We start from the raw sequence: 8,160 nt of genomic DNA on the forward strand, positions 1-8,160 counted from the left end.
CGCCTCTCCCTTATTCTTTTTATTTTTATTTTTTATTTAATATATATATATATATATATATATATATATATATATATATATATATTTATATATATCTTTATATATATCTTAACGTATATTCGTCCATAACTCGTCGAGCTTTCCGAGTTTCGACATTTTAATTTCGGGGTTTTGTCCGAAATCTTAAACTCTCCATTTAGAGTGGTACATTGATATATTAATTATTAATATATCAATTTATACGACGCTAAAGAGTATTCTCAAATTTATTACTGACGTTCACACTCGTTTATTAAAATTTAAATTCCCGATTTAAATTTTAAACTCATATTATTACGATATTCTTTTACGGATACGTATAAATTAAATTTACGTTTAAACTTAATTTACGTATTCTGAATTTATTAAATCACTTCCCGTGAGTTAATTTAAAAACCTTAAATAGTCAAACCTTATTATTACCATTTGACTATTAAACTTAATTTTTCCGAATATTTTTCTTAATATTCGAAACCTCAAAATATTATTTTTAATATTTTGATTACTCCAATTTGATCTCGTGGCATATTCTAATTACTTGAAATTACGGGGTATTACAGGTGTGATTTTATGAATCAGAAATTGAAGTTGCCTAAAGGTAGCATTAGAGGCTGTCCTTCAAATTTTGATGTTAGTAGAGTATGGAAGCAATTGACCGGTGAAGACTTGGTCGATATACAACAAGCTCCTAATGGACTCATAATTGAACCATCATATCTTATATTTTATAAATTCCTTTATCATTCTATATGTGGTAAAAAAGAGTCGAATAGAGTAAGGAAGGATGATTTACTAGTACTTGACTATTTAGTGCGACGTTCGGCAAAAAGTGTTGATTTCATACACTTAATTTTTAAAAGCATGATGACCATGGCAACATCATCTAAAGTTGCACTTGGAAATGGTCATTTAGTAACTTGTATAGCCTTGCTTCATAGTACTATTGATGAGGATGATTTGCAGAAGATGGAATGTTTGGGGGATGCGTACCTTAATGAAACTATGCTCCGTAAAGCCGACCTTCTTGATCTGGATGGAGAATTAATGAATGTAAAGGACCGAAATTGTTATTTAATTAAAACTGGCCAGCCGAGAAGAGGAAAGGGAATAAAAGCAAAAATTAAAGATGACCGTGACGAAGATGAGGAAAATGTAAGTAGAGAACTGGAAACCGAGAATGGACAAGATGAGGTGGTGAGGGATGATGTCGGTATAGATTAACCAAGAGATGAGGAAGTGAGGCGACCAAGAAAGCCTAAGCGAAGGGGAGCTTTTGAAGAGGAAGTACTTTCTTTGTTAAATGAAGCAAAGTCGAGGTTGACTAATATTGAAACATCTATCGAAGAGATTAAAAGAGAAAAACGAAGGTCACATCGCCGATGGAAGACTTGTTTCGGCACCTTGGGAGCACATGATCCTTCACCTCCACATACACCGGAGAGTTAAGCTTAGTAACAACCAAATTATTTTGATTATTTCATATCTGTCTGCTGTCATTCATTTGGTTTCAGGGCATTACTTTTTTTCCTGAAATATGCTCTGTTTTTCAAATTGTAGATAAGGTGGGTGCCTGGTGTATAATTGCATAGCTGTTTCTAAATGTCTAATTCTGGATATGCTGTTTTGAAGAATTAGAGGTGCAATTTTAAAGACGTGGAGCTGATGTATAATTGCATAGCTGTTGATTACGGATTTGGTATTTTGAATTTGGAGGTTTATGTATTTGAACAAGAGTAGGTTTAATTGTGATAAACTCATGTGTTATTAGTAGGTCTGAAATGCTGTTATCAAGTCTGAATATTAACAGGTCTGAATGCTATTATCAAGTTTGAATATTAACACTTGTTAATTCTGGATCATTGTACACTAATATTTTTTTTGTAAAAATTTAAAATTTAAGTTTGTTAAATTGTTATAAATTAGGATAGTTAGATGACTTTTATTGATTAAGTTTTCTTATAAACGCAAAGAATAAAAAGTGATAAATTTAAATATTTATGAATTACAAATATGTAATTAATTTGTTACATCGGTCTTTTACCTTTTATTTTTCTGTTCAACCAATATTTAATATTTAAATATCTAAATCCGTAAATAAAAGGATATGATCTAGATAATTTGAATAAATGTTAATATTTTACAAATTTAAATATTTAAATATTAAAAATATGTAATTAATTTCTTACATCGGTCTTTAAGCTTTTATTTTTCGGTTGAGTCGATTTTTTAATATTTAAACATTTAAATTTGTTAATATATTAGGATATGATCTATATAATTATATTTTTTTGCTAATTTGTTTCATAAAATTTTAAATTACGTACATTATTAAATGTATAAATTTTATAGAATGTAACGACATAATAACATGGTCTATGTGTGCTACTCATAACTTGTGATTATTAAAGTGTGTACTGTCTGAACCAATATGTTTTCAAAATTGCAAAAGTGCCTGGTTGCAGTATATGTACATAAATTTGAGATTTATGTACTTGAAAACGAGTAAGGTTGAATTTTTAGGTTTATTTTTACATCTCACGTAAGTTGAGGCACATGCAACGTAAATTGAGGCACATGTAACGTATATTTTAAGTTCTCTTAATTTTTATCGAAAGTTATAAAAGTAACTTCACGTAAATTTTGCCACATTGTTTTGTTAATGTAAAAATGGAATTGAAACAGATGGCAACTTAGTTTCTGTTAATTTGAGCCGTAAATGGTATACAGATGATTCTTTCGTGTTGAGTTCTCAAGTATACATGAGGTTTTTTATGTCAGCGATATGAAAAATGGATTTCCTTGGAAAATTGTGGAAAGTTATAAAATTAACTTCACGTAAATTTAGCCACATTTTTTTAGCGGTCATTAAAAAAATAAATTAAATGTTGTTTTATTTTTTAAGCGGTCATTAAAAAAATTGAATGTTGCTAATTAATGTTGTTTTTGCTAACCCTAACACTAATCCTAACCCAAAACCCTAAACCCTAACCCTAATCCTAAGCCCTAAACCCTAAACCCTAAACCCTAAGCCCTAAACCCTAAACCCTAAAATACAATTTCAATAATGGTTATGCGAGTAAAATCATATTCAACCGAATAAATTTAGCTATTAAAAATTCAAATTATACTAATTAAAAACATTAAAATAAATTATAAGAATAGACAAAAGTGGAAATTTTTTTTATTGTTTCAATTTATTTACAAAAGGCATATATTACCTCCAAAAAAATTAAGATAAAATATTGTTTTGAAATATTTATGGGAGAGCGATAAAAATGACGCGGTCAACTATTACTTTGAATAACACATAAATTATTTATAAGTAACCATAAATAAGCGTAAAATCAACCATTTATCAACATTAGACTCTTTGTTTTGCTTTTAATATGGGAAATAAAGACTTTTTATTTTGCATTTTGCTTCTAGATATCTAAAGGAAAGTGGTGATATTTGGATTAAGAAAAAAAACAGATTATAACTCGAGGACATTGTTTAATTCGTCGAATATTTGCCATTTTATCGAGTTATTACGAGTTCAGTAGAGCATATATTCGATGAAACATATAAAACTCGTCGACTTTCTGGACTACCTCGAGTAACAAACAATATTTCTGCAACAAGATTTTCAGAATATATCTCAAACTGATTAGATTTGTCAAGATTTTGGCAAATCAAATCAGGAAAATTGAAAAACGAATTTATTAGAAGGGAAACAATATTAAAATAGGAGGGAAACGAAAAAAAGAGAGGGAAACGAAAATAATTTGGTCCTTATTTAATTTTTTAATTAATGAAAGTTCCCTCTAAAAGGAAACTTCTTTGGCATTAACCATAATTGCAGGAATCACGTTGTTGAATGACAAAATAAAGTGATTTCTTTGTTCTTATCAAAATATCGATCATAGAAAGAATTACAAACAATTCTCACCAAACTTGTTCTTCAATTCAATTTGTTTCAACGATTTTCTAAACAATGTCACCTTGTACTAGAAAAAGAGTTATATCATTTAGCGAATTACAAAAATCAGTTAGACTGAAAGCTCATTTTAGGAAGGTGAATGACAAACCATCGATGAAAAAGATATCACAACAATCTCAGACTACCGAAACTGAGTCGGAACCTATTCCTCCTTTGGTGAATACTACATCTCCGTCTCCTCCAATTCAAAATCCAAATAGCATTGAACATCACAACCACCGTGATGATTCAATTGGAGGACCAGTGGCTGCTGAAGTTAATACGGTTGGTGAAACTGAAACCATGTCCTGTGAACCAACAAACGTTGATGAAGGTTAGGTTGAATTTATTTTGAGTTTCATTTATTTTGCTTTGAGAATTGATATAATTAGCAAATGAAATTGTGTTTCAATGCTTTTTCGTGAATGGAAATATTGTTTTCAAGTTATTTTTTACCATATATTTTCTGCAGTTCGTTTTTTTATCTCTATTTTGTGTTTCATAAAGTTGACCTACGGTTGACATAAGGTTCATATTAGGTTACAAAAACTTATAAAAAATTGCATCTAAATAAAATTTAAAAATAGTATAAGACATACACATCAATTTGAATAGAGAAGAAAACTAACATGAGATAAACTGTAGTATTTCTTAGGTCTTCTTCCCAAAAAAAAATGTGTTTTAATTTAAAAATAGTATAAGAATAGTATAAGACATACATATCAATTTGTTTCTCTATTTTGTGATTATTTTGTGTTTCATGCGGTTGACATAAGATTCATATTTGGGCACAAAAACATTTTAAAAACTGCATTTAAATTTAAAAATAGTATAAGACATACATATGAAATTTTAAAATAGTATGATAATTACATATAAAGTTTAATAGAGCAGCAAACTAGTATGAGGTAAAGTTTTGTATTTCTTACGTATTTCTCTATTCTGTATTTGTTTTTTGTTTTCTGAGGTTGACATATGGTTGACATGTAGTTTATATTCAGTCAGTATAACTTTTAAAAACTGCATATAAATAATTTATTTAAAAAGGTACATATCAATTTGTAAACAAAAAGCAAACTAACATGAGATAAACTGTTGTACTTCTTAGGTCCTCTTCCAAAAAAGAATGGTAGAGGGAAAGTTAGAGGATTTGAAGTTAAAAAAATGACTAAAAATGGTTCAGAAATTGGTGGAATTTTGATTGTAAAAACAAACAGATTACCAGTTGGTCCTTCAGAAAAGATATTCAAATGGAAATTGGTACTGTCACTCGATTAATGGCACCGCTAGGTAAATTTTATTGGTCTCAAATAAGCGCTGAACAAAAGGAAGCTTTACTTACAACTATTCAGGTGAAGTTAATATCTATTTTATAGCATACTTGTTATTTCAATTAAGTATATTCTTATAATATGTGACTATTCATATGTTTTTTTATTGATAGGGTGAATTTGAGATTGATTTAAGTGATCCACATGCAAGAGAAGTAGTATATGGAATGATGACTAGATGATTTAGAAACTTCAAGTATCAGTGTCACTTACACTATAAGACGTTCTCTACTCGTGAGGAAGCTGAAAAACATCCACCCAATGATGTAAAAATGAACGATTGGAAGAACCTGTGTGAACATTTTGATGAACATGCACACTTTAAGGTATCATTTCAATTTTATATACAATTATCTATTATCGTTTGCTAAAAATGAGTACTTTATTATCTAATTAGTTGCTAGTATGATTCCAATTATATCTAAATTAGCTTCACATATTGTGTTCTCAACGAAAATACGAGGTTTGTTCAAAGGATTTCAATATTAAACGATTTTTAACCTTTTTATGATTTATTTTAACTCTAAAGAAGCTTAGACTCGAGGTTAGCCTTGAAACACTTCGAGTTTAAAGCCTCTCCTCGAAAATGAGCTTCTCCAGAAATGAAAAACTCGAGGAATGAATGATCTCGTAGAGTATTTTTGTCCTTCCTTGAGTTAGTTCATATCTGAGAAGCTCAAACTCGATGTAAGGCTTGAAACTCTTCGAGTTTTATGCCGTACCTCGAGTTCAAATGTCTACATAGTTAACGTAACTCGAGGAAATGCTTGAACTTCGCCGAGTATTTGGCATGTTTACGAGTTATGCTTCTGAGATATGAATAACTCTACTATTTTGGTTAAAATAGTTTATTTCTAATTATATAAAGCTTTTATTATTGATAGTATGATATGTACTTCTAAAACCTTTATGTGTTGGCTTTATTATAATAGGCTCGAAGCACTGTAAACATTAATAATCGCAAGAAAGTGATCTTTTCTCACACTTCGGGATCAAAGTCTTATTGCCAACGTTTGTATGAAATGGTAAATATGAGTTTATATGTAATCTTTTTTTGATTTCGTATTTAAATTATTTATCCTTTAGTTTTTAATTAATTGTATGAACATTATAGGAAACATTTGAAGTCATTGATGAAGAGCCACCTGAAATGAGGCTCTACTGTCAAGCACACCGTAAAAAAGACGGCTCATGGATTGACCCAAGCTAGAGATAAATACGTAAGTTCTTTTTTTAAATATATAGTTATCTAAACACAATTTTATAAAGTGTTATTAAAGCATATTTCTATTCTTAGAACAAATGGAAGCTATTCGCTCAAAAGCACTCGAGGAAAGCGTTGCAATTGATGGGAGGAAAATTCTACAAAAGGTTTTGGATATACCGAAGTCTGGTTATGCTCGTGGACTCGGATATGGAGTCAAACGGATAACAGCTAAAGAATCAGAGTTTGAAGCTCGTTTACAAGATGAGAAGTTTGAGACTAAAAAGTAAGTTAAAGAACTAAATGACCAAATTCAAAATCAACAGGTGAAAATTGACAACATTTCTCAATCATATATCAAACTCAAGCATCTTGTTCAACAAATGTTGAATGCAAAAGATGATGATGAAATATCTATTGATGGCGACGAAACATGTATCGATTGCTGCGAAAAATCTCTTGATGACGAACCATCTAATGATTGGTATGTGACGGCTTACTTAAATATATTTTTTAATTCGTTACGCTTTTAATTTTTTTTTTATAATTTCAAAATTATTCACTTAATTATGTCAGTTTGAAAATAAAAGTGTATATAATAAACGTATTTTTTTTCTTGCAGATGGGAATTGTTGGAATGAAAGAAGATGGACGTCTCCTATATCAAAAGTTAGGCTTAATTTAGTTTCTTTTCTTTATAGCAAAAAGTTTACATGTTTGCATACGATCGGTTATTTTAGTATTATTAAAGACTTATTCATTGATAATTTTATGTAATATTTGAATTGATTTTATTTTTTATTCATTGATTTTAGCAACAAATTACCGTATTCAATTATTTTAGTATCGATAAAAATGGAAATAATAACTTGTTGTGACAAATTAATTTTGTTACAGCTAACTAATAATAATGACAATTAATTTCGTCACGTAATGATAAATTACTTCTTGTGATAAATTAAATTTGTCACCGTTAACAACTTATAATGACAATTAATTTCTTCACGTTATGATATATTACTTGTTGTGATAAATTAAATTTGTCACCGTTGACAAACTATAATGACAATTAATTTCGTCACATTATGATAAATTACTTGTTGTGATAAATTATGTTTGTCACAGCTAACTAATTATAATGACAATTAATTTCGTCACGTTATGATAACTTACTTGTTGTGATAAATTAAATTTGTCACCGTTGACAAATTATAATGACAATTAATTTCGTCACGTTATGATAAATTACTTATTTTGATAAATTAAATTTGTCACCGTCGACAAATTATAATGACAATTAATTTCGTCACATTATCATTAAATTATGTGTTGTGATAAATTAAATTTATCACAACTAACTAATTATAATGACAATTAATTTCGTCACGTTATGTTAAATTACTTCTTGTGATAAATTATCACAACTAACTAATTATAATGACAATTAATCTCGTCACATTATGTTAAATTACTTGTTGTGATAAATTAAATTTATCACAGTTAATTAATTATTATGGCAATCAATTTCGTCACTTTATGATTGATTACTTATGATAAATATTTTTTTGTCACTTCACAATCTTTTTGTCACTAATAACTCGGCGTATGTGGTGACAAATGTATATTAA

General features: G+C 28.8%; 1 long non-coding RNA gene across 1 annotated transcript; it reads left to right on the forward strand.

Moving 5' to 3' along the window:
- Positions 1 to 6,976: 6,976 nt before the first annotated feature.
- On the forward strand, positions 6,977 to 7,299 carry LOC126686195 (uncharacterized). Its single transcript, XR_007643824.2, has 2 exons — positions 6,977 to 7,016; positions 7,155 to 7,299. It is a non-coding gene; the product is annotated as an uncharacterized LOC126686195 (long non-coding RNA).
- Positions 7,300 to 8,160: the final 861 nt, after the last annotated feature.

This window comes from Mercurialis annua, linkage group LG6 (assembly GCF_937616625.2).
Source record: "Mercurialis annua linkage group LG6, ddMerAnnu1.2, whole genome shotgun sequence".
Lineage (NCBI taxonomy): Eukaryota > Viridiplantae > Streptophyta > Magnoliopsida > Malpighiales > Euphorbiaceae > Mercurialis > Mercurialis annua.